This window comes from Euprymna scolopes, chromosome 8 (assembly GCF_053919585.1).
Source record: "Euprymna scolopes isolate OS-2025 chromosome 8, ASM5391958v1, whole genome shotgun sequence".
Taxonomy (NCBI): Eukaryota; Metazoa; Mollusca; class Cephalopoda; order Sepiida; family Sepiolidae; genus Euprymna; species Euprymna scolopes.
In genome coordinates, this window is record NC_136489.1 from 69381192 (window position 1) to 69394317 (window position 13126).

Sequence of the window (13126 nt, forward strand, 5' to 3'; positions counted from 1 at the left end):
AACTTTAACAAATAGCCTCTCAGCTTGCTGAGTGTGTGTTCCATCCCTCCCTGATTAGGAAGCCTCCAAGATCCCAACCCCCTCGTTCTTGCAATTTTTGTTTTCACCCCCTCCTCTAAATTTCACTCATCTTGGAGAGAAAGAAATACAAACTAACCCCCATTTCTTACCCACAAAATTTTCTTTTATTTTCTTTTCTCCATTCACCCACATCTAGAGGGTATCCCCACTTAGAGACTGACCCGCAGAAGCCAGGTTCCTTTTACAAACCTAGTGGAACGGGCAGTCTATCAACTGGACGGGGTTGGGAGGGTCCTACTAACCCCCCCTCTTTTTTTCCCGCCCTCGACACAAATGAATTATTGTACCATTTTTATTGTTATCTTTTTTTTGTTTTTACACGTCAATAAAAAAAAAATATATATATTTTAAAAATTGGGGGTTAAGTAGGATGTCCACCAGTATGAAAGGGTGAATGTGATATTATGGTGAAAGATACTAGCTGGGAGAAACTTTTGATTTTGTTTAGTTCTGGAGTGACAAGGATGAGCAACGACACGCACAATCCCTCCTTTTCGAGTTGGCCATGTGCCTAAGTTTTTTGTCCATTGTTGATTTTCAATGTATTTTTAACATTAATAAAGGATTTAATATCTCAGAGTGTTGTATCTGTTCCGGCAGATACTGCAAGCAAAAACCATATGTGGGGGGCAGCCCCACATATAAGACCTTGGTCAATGTAGGGGCAACCCTTCATACCAATTGTCACTATCCAGCTCCCCTACTCCCCGGGGAGTTGGTCCTCATTTCCTCTTCACTCCTCACATTAAAAATCGGCCTTGTGCCTAATTGGCTCGGTTAGGGATAAATAAATACCCTTTTTCTTGGCCTTTTGGCCAAGATCAAAGTGTAGAATCTGTTCTTACTGCATGCTGTACTTATTGTGGGGATCACTTTTCTGTATTGATTATATGTAAAATGATCACCCACTTTACAACGAGTCAGTCTCAAAGCCATTCAATTCATTCTCCAGATCATTCCAGTTGTTTTTGAAGGATTCCAGTTATTTTTTAAGCATTCAAGTCATTCTTAAGGTCATTCAATTCACCCTTAAGTTCATTAAAGTCATTCTAAGTCATTTACTTTTTATTTATTTCAGCCATTTGTGCTCATTTTTCGGTCATTTTAATTTATCTTTAAGAATTTCATGTCAATCCTACATTCACGCATTCATTCATTACACGGGAGCGCGCAACTAATGGCTATCGACCTTGTTAATATGAATATCAATGCACACAAAAGAAAAACAAATTTATAGGAGTATAGATTATACTGAGCTGATCCATTTATGCAACAGTTCTTGTTAACAAAGATGGAAGGGGGGTTATTCATTTATGATGATGGGAACGGGAAAGACAGTACTTTACATTCTTCAGAGGAGGTGAGTCACTACTTAATGATAGTGGAAGAGGACACATAATACTTGAGGGAGTTATACAAAGTTCGTTTACAAGATGATAGCCAAAACACATTGACCTTTCAGTTGTAATGACGACGACGAGACAAGTTTACAAATATAGATGATTTTTTTATTCGTACAAGCTGGGTGATTGATGATGGTCAGAGATTCAAGCTTTTACGATTACAGGGTCCTCTCTCTCCCACTCTCGCCTCCAAGAGGACATCAGCTCTCACTAAGTCCCTGTCCGACTCTTGTCTCTAACTGAGTGTCTGTGATTGTGACTATCCTCTAGCTTCGAACCATGTCCCAGTTTATTGAGAATCTCCTTTCTCGATGACGCCAGAGGCAAGCCTTGCCGCGTAAAATTTAATCACTTTTTTTACCTATGTATGTCCAAACAAACTCTTGGTAAACAAAGAATTCCCACTTTGAAATATCTAGTAATTAACCTATTTGTTTATCATTATTTCTAAACTCGTATTGTCTATTCTTTTAACTGACATATTTAATATCCAGTTGTTTCTAAAAGAATGAACAATCGACTGCATTTATGAAGTGACATAAATAATATTTAGTTATTTGCGAGAACAATGACACCTGTTCTGCCTTCCTAGGATTTCAATGTCTTCTTTTTCTTAACTTTTCTTACTGCGTTCGACTCTAACTTTTTCCGAATTTCATTTGAAATTTTATCTAGTTTGCTTTCTTACTTATTGGGGGTCTGTCCCATCATAACACTAGAACAAGTGTTTGATAGTGTTTTATATTACTTCCATATGTGAGCCCTTGGAGAAAAATGACACTCTCACTTGTCGACACAAAACAAGTGCTATTATATACTACTGCCTTGCTTGAAAGCCATCGATCAAGAAACCATTCTTACTTACTAAATTGCTCATTTCACACTTTGAAAGGACAGTTTTCACGAATTAATAATGACTTTTTAACTCATTGTCAGAAATGAATTTTGTGAGTGACGGCCTATAATAGACATTTATTGATAAATGAATTAAAATTAAAGTTCGAAGCTTATATTATGTATTACAATGAATAATTTGTCCGGTTTACTAATTCGGAAAAAAAAATTAAAGAAAAATAATAATAATAATAATGATAACAACGTTCAGAAAATTTTGTCTGGTTATAATATCACCTCAGCTTATATTTCGGCTATTCGATGCATTTTCTGGAAAAGTCACTTCTGATTAATGTTTAGTATTCTAATTTGCAAACGAAGAAATGATGTGTTGCGATTTTAAATGGTACTCCTCCTTTTATTGTAAATTGAGCTAATTAATTAGACAAAGTTAAAATAAAATAGTGACGAATCGAATGTTCTACTACAAAGTTACATCTTTAGATCATAATACATCTGTTAGACTATAACACTTTATTAATTCTTCCATTTTAAAAACACTGCGTAAGCGACTAAATGACATCAACTAAAGAAGGCTTCGGACTAAAAATATTTACAGAAATATATTCAGTCGTAGACAGTAGTTGATGAAATTAAAGTATGTGTACCATGCACTTTCTTTTACATACGTCTTTTTTACTCGTCATGCTTGTGTAGCAGAGAACCAGAGTTTCAGCCAACTATCGCCGTGACTTAAATCATGCGTTCTTGTTTCATCCTTTCTCTGATTCTACAACACGTCTGCTTTTAAAAGAGGCCTTGTTTTATACACGCTTTGATAAACGTCCCATTACTCTGTTATATGGACGGCACGTGTGGCCGCGTAAACATCTTGAAACTCAGTCTCGTCGCTGAAAGGTTTTGTTGGAGAAAAATGATTACAATTCAAATTGGCAAACTTTACCCTTTTAGCAAGCAGAAAACACTTGAGATATGCCTTTAATATTTCCATTCTGGATTCGTGATGAGGACAGACGTCACAAAAGACCCACGTAAAAATTTCCAGAAGGTATCAATTGCGACGGTACTTGAAAGAAGCATAATCATCTTATAACATCTAAACTAGTTAATAGGTATGTGTCTCTTGGAATTGATTTTCTTCAAATGTAATATACGCCATAATGATAAAGGCTTCGTGACATATTGACATTTGACTATTTGTCACAAAATGTGATATAATTCATAATGTATAATAACAATACTTGTAATACGGATATTTACTGAGATTTAAAAACATATAACGGGTTTTGTAACGTAATATGTTTTGTAACATGATAATATGAGATGATATGTCTTAGTGTGTTCCATATAGTTAAAATGCATCGGAACATATGTTCATGTGATGCTGGTTCATCAAATATAACATATTTCGTTCTATATTAGATTAGACTTAACAAAATGTATAGTCCGTTGGCTTAGAATTGTGCTTTATAGTAAATTGATATCTGAATATGGTTAAACTTGTGTTTATGTTTTCATTAAATAATAATCCCATGAACCCATACAAATCCATATCTATGCATCGAAATCCATACAATTCATTAACTATGCATCGACACATACCATAATACTCTGTTCGCTTTACATTAACATAACAACAATTCGTACAAACTTTAGTCAGAATAGCCCGTTATTTTCCGGGAAAAATTCTACAGTAAATGTGGTATTGTAGTGAGTAATGCTCATTAATCCATTTAATCTCTAACTGTAAACAGAACATGTCCAATAATATTTTTCGCTTTACATTATCAAAGCGAACGTCAGTACACAATTTTAGTTATATCAATCCAGTAGTTTCCGAAGAAAAGATAAACGGACAAACACAAAAATAGCAATATTCTATATTTTTATAACAGATTCTATTTACAGAAAATGTTATGTATTTCGTAATGATATTTTATGAGGATAATATAAATATGATGATATGAAAAATAATGGAAAAAGGAAAAACCTAAACTCAAAATCAAAATATTGTGTTGGAAAAGTGGTTAACAAGAAACGTAAAACTGCACAAAAGCAAAATGGTTTATAATTTCATATATTAATTTCCTGTCATTCTTGAAAATGGTCGTCTCTAACTAACTTTATTTGACTTGATTATAGGCGGCATTCATACAGAATGGGTTGAATTGTATTCTGTCAAAGAACATGCAGTATACTGGAGAAATGCAGACTTCGCACGATAGTTCGCAGTAGCCAAGATAGTTATTGGCCACCAGTCCCTGAAATAGCGGAGAACACCTATAGTATTGTGGACCGGAAGTAGATTCGACGTTAGCTTTGATTTTGTGAAACCACATTTTCACACACCTATAGTATTGTGGACCGGAAGTCGATTCAATGTTACCTTTGATTTTGTGCAACCATATTTTCAGTTTGTCCCCCGGGCGACTTAACCAATCTTGGACTGGTTCTGGATCTATAGCTACATTAATAAAGTTTTATGTGGTTCGACGAGTAGGGTGATCGAACTAACGATGCCTTCTATTCAAAAGTGTAAGAACTACTTTTCTTCCAAAAGTAAGGTTGCATGTAAGGATGCTATTTTGCGATCGTTCCATTTTTATTTCTTAAAGCATTTTGTAAAATAATTACAGGTGATGTTATTTATAAATCTCACACGTTTTATTAGATAGGTAAATATAATAGTATTTCAAAATATTTTGGAACATTATTTTGTTATCTATTTGCATGTAGTGTTATGATTTGATCTGAAATACGATCTATACAGGAAATCACAGTAAAACACTTTAATTAACATTTTCTCGGAAGATTTGAAGAATATATCAATCGAAAAAAAACGGGTCATATTTTTGTTAAAGATAATTTTATCAATGGTTAAATTACATTTAAATTTATTGCTCCTTATATTATTTATCCAAACTAAAAACGAAGAATTATAAATATTTGATGAAAAGGACGAGAAACAATGCAAGAGGACAATAGGCTTCAACAGGGACGGAATTTCTATATAAGTTGCTATCTCAGTTTTCCTTTCGCATGTTTAATAAACTTGTTTTCGTATATTCCTGTGATAGAGGAACATGTTCTGTTTGATTCTTCAATGCCAAACTGCAAGTAGTAGGCACGGGCAAAAAACGAGCGAATAAAGATAGGGGGACATAGTTTTGAAAGCCGATTTATCATAATTTTTTGTAGGCTTCCGACTACTTTTTCGTTGTATTTGAAAGATTAGAAACTAAAGTTTATTTCCAAAAGGAAAAATAATTGTACACGTGAAAAAAGTTATAAAAATGTTTTCACGGCAAGCTAATCAATTTAGCCGAATTTTGAAGTTAAATAAATTCATTGTAAAAATCCCTTAAAAGATAAATATTAGGGTTCTGGGTTTATTTCAAAGGTAATCAGTAAAGTCCTAAGATATTGAATTTAATTTTTAAAAAATAACTTGTTTTTATATAAAATAGCTTAATTAGCCCCCCAAAAAGGGAGTAATTCTGCCGTTCGCAAAATTGGAACTAATAAAGTTTTGTAAACACGATTATACGAAAACCTAACATTCCAGCCTATCGAAACGCTGTTTCAAAATGCGGTCATTATATTAAAAGGAGGTAGGGATGTCAGTATTCTTTATTTCAGACGTGCATCCGTACATTCCTATCCTGAACGTTTTATCATTTTTATCATCTTTTTAATTTAATTATTTTTTTATGTTCCTGTTTTTAAATAATTTTTTTATAATTATTGTTTAAAATTATATAAAAATCATGTTATGCCGAAAGTTTCACATTTATACGAGCAAGGAAATTATTAAAATCTTGCATGTGAAATTATGCGAAATCTGTAATTTAAAGTAGAAATATTTTTGCTATTATAATTTTTTGTGTGAAAATATTAAACAATGCTTAATTCAATGGTAATATCGGTAGTTCAAGAAAACGTTTTTCTTCGAGATATATCGAATTCATTAATACGGACTTAGGAGCTTCCTTCGTGATGTTCCTGTAAAAATTAAACACTTTTTTTGAATTTTCATAAAGAAAGCAAAAATAAATTAATTCATTTTTCTTACTACAGAAAACCATAACTTTAGTAAATGTATCTGTTGTTTGAACAAAATAATAGATTTCTACTAAGATTTAAATAAAAGTAATAGACTTATTATATCCCTTGATCAATTTTTTATAAACACTGAAAATTTCATTAAAATTGGTTCATTGGTTTAAGTAAAGGGAGGGGTCAAAATGTTTATACATTGTGAGCATCGGCATTCATTTTGCACCTACTTAGCAAGTAGACATGGATATTGAGAACTGTTCTTTCTTACTCTCGTTAAATAGGTTCTCTCTGTCGCTCACAACTGAGGCTATTCTAAATTTCTACAAATATATTATCAGATTATTGTATAAAGTATTGTTATCATATTTGGGTCGATAAATATGTATCTCATTTGAGTGTTCTTTATAAAGTGCAGAAAGGTATCTGTGTTTTGACATTTCCCACTCTCCCCTCTATCCTGTAACATTAAAAATAAATGCTATTATGACATGTGTTTTTCAAAATCGTTCTATCCTTTCTTCTTGTGAATTAGCTAATTACGTACATTTATCTGCTGCCGCGGGAAGAATCTGGTGAACGTATTGACTCGGTATGACACAAAAGTAGAGCGCCTTTGTTATTTATAAATTAATTTAGTAATAAAAGAAGCAAACGTTCTCATCATTTCATACCAAGGGAGGTAACATTTCTCCGACGAGGAACGAGAAAGAAGACTGGATAACTTCAACAACCGAAATTTACGAGTTACCAGACAAACACACTTGATGGGCATCATGTTACAGTAGTTCTATTTTCTTTGAGTGAATTTTTAGATAGATATCTGAATTATGTTAATTAGCAGCAGCTTATCATAATGGAATTAGTCACATCATTTTCGTATATATCTTAAAATGAATTCCCATATAATATTAAATTATTTTCTATCAGATTTTTAGTTAGTTTATAAAAAGAAAATAACGTTGGTTACTGATTCTGGAAACTTACACCTTATTGGAACGAGTGACCATCTGCAACATGATAGCTATCCGTTTGAATCAGTTCAAGTAATATTTTAATTAAACTCTACAAGGTAACACGTGTTAACGTCCCAATTGCAAAATTCAAAATGTTCTTTAAATCTAATTCAATATCCTATTCATTCAAATTCCATGCGTTATATCTTAGTTCCAATTACTGTACTTTGCTTTTAAATGTAACCGTTTTTACCATTTATTTTCTTAATATCTTTGAAGGGCGTTCCAAAACATATGTCTCACACTTTATTCCACCCAACTGCATTGTTATGGTGACTGAATTCATGCATTTATAGCCTGAAAGCTTATTTTCATTGCCCTATATATTGATGGTGGTAAGAAAGCAAATGGGCATGTGTCAGTAGCAGAGATGTATCCTTGAATTTCTGGCAGAATACCACTGACAAAAGTGATGAACTCTGTAGAAAAATAAATAAGGAAGCACAAAACGTCGCTGGTTTTTATGGTACTATAACCCTCTTTGTAGTTCTAAAACTTATATTATAAAAATAGAAGTTTTTACTTTTGAATTAACCTTCATATGACAAAGCGCGTTTCAGACGCCTTGAAAACAACCATCGTACAATGCTGGCAGAATTGCATAATTTTGATTTCTCTGTTTACGACGCTCATATAAACACTGATCCAAAATAAATCTCGTGGACATACAGGTAAAACATGTGTAAATGAAAGCTTTGCTGAGAAAATTAATGTATGATATTTAATTTGGTTGGTTTGTTTCACAACATATCAATTCATTTCAGGTTCAGATATTTTTGCAGCAGTTGTTATGCTTCAATTAATGTTTCAATTCATGGTGTTTGGTTTATTTATTTTAATTGTTGTATTTTGTCTGCACATGATTGATTTCACAATAACAGGAAAATAACATGAATATTTGATTAATTTACGTCCGAAAGCATATATATATATATATATATATATATATATATATATATATATATATATATATATATCCTCAGACATTTTTATCTGGTAGCACCCGATGACGATATTGTGCCCATAACGTCAGTGTAATAACTTTTCATATCGTAGATGTTCGTCTCCAATAATTTTTTATGATCAACTAACATTATATGAGTTAAAGTTTCTTTTAAAAAAAATGAGAATTCAGTGCATTCAGTTGTCAATAAATATACTGATGCATTTTCACGTAATTTTACACAAAATTCCGAAAATATTCATAGTTAATTTCACGTTAATAGGCACAAACTCAGACATACAGATTTCATTTCAAATTACGGTGTTTACAAAGTTCAGTAATGTGTAAGGTAAGGAATACTCGATTACGAATTGGACGCAGCCAACTTTATAAAACGTAAAAGCACTTTTTTTTATAAAAAATCAAAGTTAAAAGACATTGAGTCCAAGCATTATCAAAGAATGGATTATTACTTATTTACAACGGAACGCCTAGAGATGCATAATCCTTATAAGCAAAAAGGCTACTTTATTTTCTCGGCAGAGCTTTCATTTACACATGTTTTTACGTATACGTCCACGAGATTTATTTTTGTATCAGTGTTAATATGTGTGGCATAGACAGAGAAATCCAAATGTATAAAGTGATAACAGACGAAAACATGAATTGCAACAGTTTCATGAGATTGCATATTAATGCCCGAAAGGGTTATCTCTATATGCACAATTTACCTTACTAACGAATTTTGGAAGCTGCCCAGGTCTTCAGCTAGCGAAGAATGTATTTAGAATGGCAATTTGTCTGTTTTATTAAAAGGGGAATTGAAAGTGTACGTTTTAAATATATATTATGTCATTTTATATTGTTTATCAATGCTCTCACTCTTGGTAATTTGATAATGATGTAGTAAGATTCTTGCGATGCTTTCCAAGATCTGTTATCTATATCGGTCTGAAGATCTGGTTGGGTATGCTAACCGTGGAGATTCGTCAACATACGCTTAAACCGTACTACTCATATCAAATATAGATAGCCTTTCCGATTTTACAGAATGTGCATTTTCCCCAAAATCGTTTAAAAATCCAGTTAACCCCCATCCCCGGCAAATTGTAGCGAATGTGTGTATGGGTTGCATGACTGTATCGTGATAGAGGTGCTAGATGTAATACTTGGAAGTTTATTCATATTCGACACAAATGCATTGAAACAGAGGTTTGCATTTGATATTCTAAGTGTTTTATCAATTCGAGATGGGTAACTATTTGTGAATACCAGGCTCTGTATGTATGATGATGTTCATAAAATGCAAAATGCTAACGTCGTTATTTCCCTAGACTTGGATATGCAAACGACTTCGGGCCGTTGTAAATTTGTTATTGGCTTGAACCTTCCTTATTTAGAAAAAAAAGTCTCTCTAATGCGCCTAGTGCGAGTGCCACTGTTGCATAGGTGAAGGATAACGCTAGAAAATATCGGAGAGGAACAAAACCAGATGTAAATCGGATGACTGGAATGACATAAACGCAACATTTTGATCGATGAATCGAAACCAGGAAACAATAAGAATATATATTTAATTCTAGATTAAGATGGATGACTATACAAAGCATGTATATATGTTAAAATAAATGAACAATTCCTAAGTCGATGTTGTACGTTGTTATTTAAAGAAATAGTGTTCTCCTCATATACTACAAATAAAAGTAAAAAAAAAGATAAATGATATTGATTAAAATATGGTGAAATTACAGACATTGACATTTAGTACTACATTGTTTTATTGATTTTTTAATTGATTATCAACATTTTGTTATTTAACGTGACAGAAAATGGATTAGTAGGAGAGAAGTCATATTGACCATAAATAGATTGTCAGGAAATAAGTAGCAACTCCGAACAATGTGTCATAAAGGCGTGAATAATAATTCCACAAAAACCCCGACCGATGATATTGCAAATGTCAATGAAATAATTATGAAGAAAATGATAGAAATGCATATAAGCCAATCAGATTTTATCTTTCATCGTTCATCGTATGCATTCGACAAAACAATCTGTAACAAAAACATTTAGCAGCCAAGCAAAAGATGACCATGCATTTCCGGTCTATTATTGAGTAGCAATATTTGCTCAAGACTGACCTGAAAATGCCAATGTTTTCAACAGAATCGATATATACGAAAACTGAAACTTAAATTTAGAAATTACTAGAATAAAGTTAAGTTTTTCTTATGAACGAATTTCAAGTATGTCATTTTTGTTGTTAAAAATAGATTTTCCAACTCGTTTGAAATTCGAGTTTTCAGTGTGAAACAATAGATTTCTACATTTGTATTTCGAACGTTAACTACAATTTGATGCCAATTAACAAGTAGTGTTCATGATTTACAATATAAATTTAATAATATAGAAATTATTTATCTCTTTAGTAATTTTGTACTAACGTTTTAATCTAGGAAAAGATTTAATGCGATTTGCGCTTAGATGATGAAACTGATAAATTCACATAACGATATGACAGAAAAGTTGTGTGTTGATATCAGACGTAGAAATGACTATATTTTAGTCTCTAGCGAGATATTGTTAAAACTAACGTGTTATTTGAGTGCAAAGTTCTTGGAAAAACACTATAAATAAAAGGTTTCATTTGATATTTGTGAAACGGAATTGGTAAGAACCGAGTTCTTGCTGAAAGCTTTTACGACGAGAAACCAGAGTTTGCAGCATAGTCAGTCACCTACTGTTGACATACTGTTTAGAGTAGAATAAAACTAGTAAAGTAAAGATTATTCACCACTTTGTACAATGATTTTAGCAAGTGAAGGAGTAGTGGTCTAACCGGCACCTTTTGATACGTGGCAGTTGTACTCTATCTTGAGTCGAATTATGAGTCAAGGACTTTCTAGAAAGGAACGAATTTCATATATATTACATTTAAGGTATAATATCACTCAGTACAAAGATGTTGTCAAGGAAAATGAGTTCCTTAGTAAGAGAGCCATTTGTTTCAATTGAGGAAAAAAAAATATTTTGCAACATTGCATAACTGTATTCATAAAATTCAGATTTTTCGGCATTATTTTCTCGATCTGCAATGAACCCTAGCAGTCTAACAATAGTCAACTAACTTGAATATAAAGATATTACAATTAAATAATAAAAAGGCTAAATATCAGAAAGCTGGTTCTTTGCATACAAGCCATCTAATTTTCTGATGGTCTGTGCATGTAATTCCATTGTGCTTCACATTACTCATTAAAACTAACATACAACCTAACCCTGCACTCTTAAACTTCGATTTCCTCAATTAATTTGTTAACTAATTTTGTTCATTTCTTGACTATCTACATAATAATCAAGCTTTATTTTTATCGCATTGTACCAAAACCATTCGTTTTGGATATCAGAAGCAAGCGAAAAGAAATGTTTCAAATATATTAATTCTCAAATGGGGTAAGTGTACGTTATATAGTGCAGTATACAGAAATGGTAAAGATATTAAGACTTAATGTAATATGTTTTTCCATATAATCCAAAGGATACTGTTTTAACTGTTTGTTACGGTTGATATTTTTATTATTCACAGTTTAATAGTGGACATTTTTTTACTTGTAGAAAGATTAAATTACCGATTATTATCATATATTCTTTAAGGGTAAATGCCAGAGATAACTAGTTTAAGCGAATAAAAGACTGTACGGTCCAGAAACGTTTGAATAATTATTCACTCTTAAAGTTAATATGGAATGAACAAAGAATTACACACGCAGAAGTCTAGTTCACAAACATCAATGTATTCGATAGGCATTCTATTAAAAAGAAAAATCCGGCAATACGTTATTGAATTTTGTGGGTAGAATGCCATGACTAAATAAAAATATTTTAATGGAGTGTCATTTATGGGGTAAGCTGATTTCAGGAATTATCGATTCAGTTAATAGAGTTACATATAACATTGATGACGCGATTCGTGACAATTATAGCATCATGGCATGTATTTCTGACAGTCTGAGCAAATAAGATATAATTATAAAAGGCTTTTCAGCATTTAGAGAGCTCTACGGGATTGTCGGAGGTGTGTACGTCAAGGAGATGCAAGTGCATGCGTTAAGAAGAGAACATTCCATTAAAATTCTAGTAAAATAAGCACAGGGAACTTTTCGAAATTTTGGCGTGACAGAAATGCATTAAAGTTTGCTCTGAAATATTCTTTGAGTCCGAGTAATAAGTAGGGAAGTGTTAGATTATGCTAGGGCAACATCGAGTGACTTTGCTGATTGTCGATTTATAATATCGACTATTATTATTAAAAGGTAAAATGTTATATAAGAACATCGTTATTGTTTTTTACCTGTTATGTAAAAAAGTATGCAGAGAGAATGTTATTGCAACAAAGGAACGTTTAGTAAAATATTTTGGTAAACAATAAGGAAAGAATGTGGTGGACTTAAACAGAGTGGGTTTTTAACCTGGGAAAATACACTTGGCCAGAAAACGTGACTGAAAGTCACGTCCTGGGTCTTTGTGTGAGCCGAGTGACGTAAGCATAAAGGAATAGTTACATATATATAAGAGAGTTAGGAGTTAGGAGGAGACAGAGCTAGAGAGAGATAGCTAGATAGACGAAGAGAGTTGGAGTAATGACCCTGTACTGGGGTGAAACAGAATTTAAGACAAGCGCTCACTCTTCCAACAAGGAAACATAGGAAATAAAAGCTGTCTAAAATATTATCGAAAGCCTGTTTGTCGTTTCCTTAGAAGAAATGTGTATG

The 13126-nt window shown here is 32.5% G+C and overlaps 1 pseudogene; it reads left to right on the forward strand.

Annotated features, from left to right (window-relative positions):
• The first annotated feature begins 876 nt into the window (after window positions 1-876).
• Window positions 877-991, forward strand: LOC145284265 (U2 spliceosomal RNA; annotated as a pseudogene).
• Window positions 992-13126: the final 12135 nt, after the last annotated feature.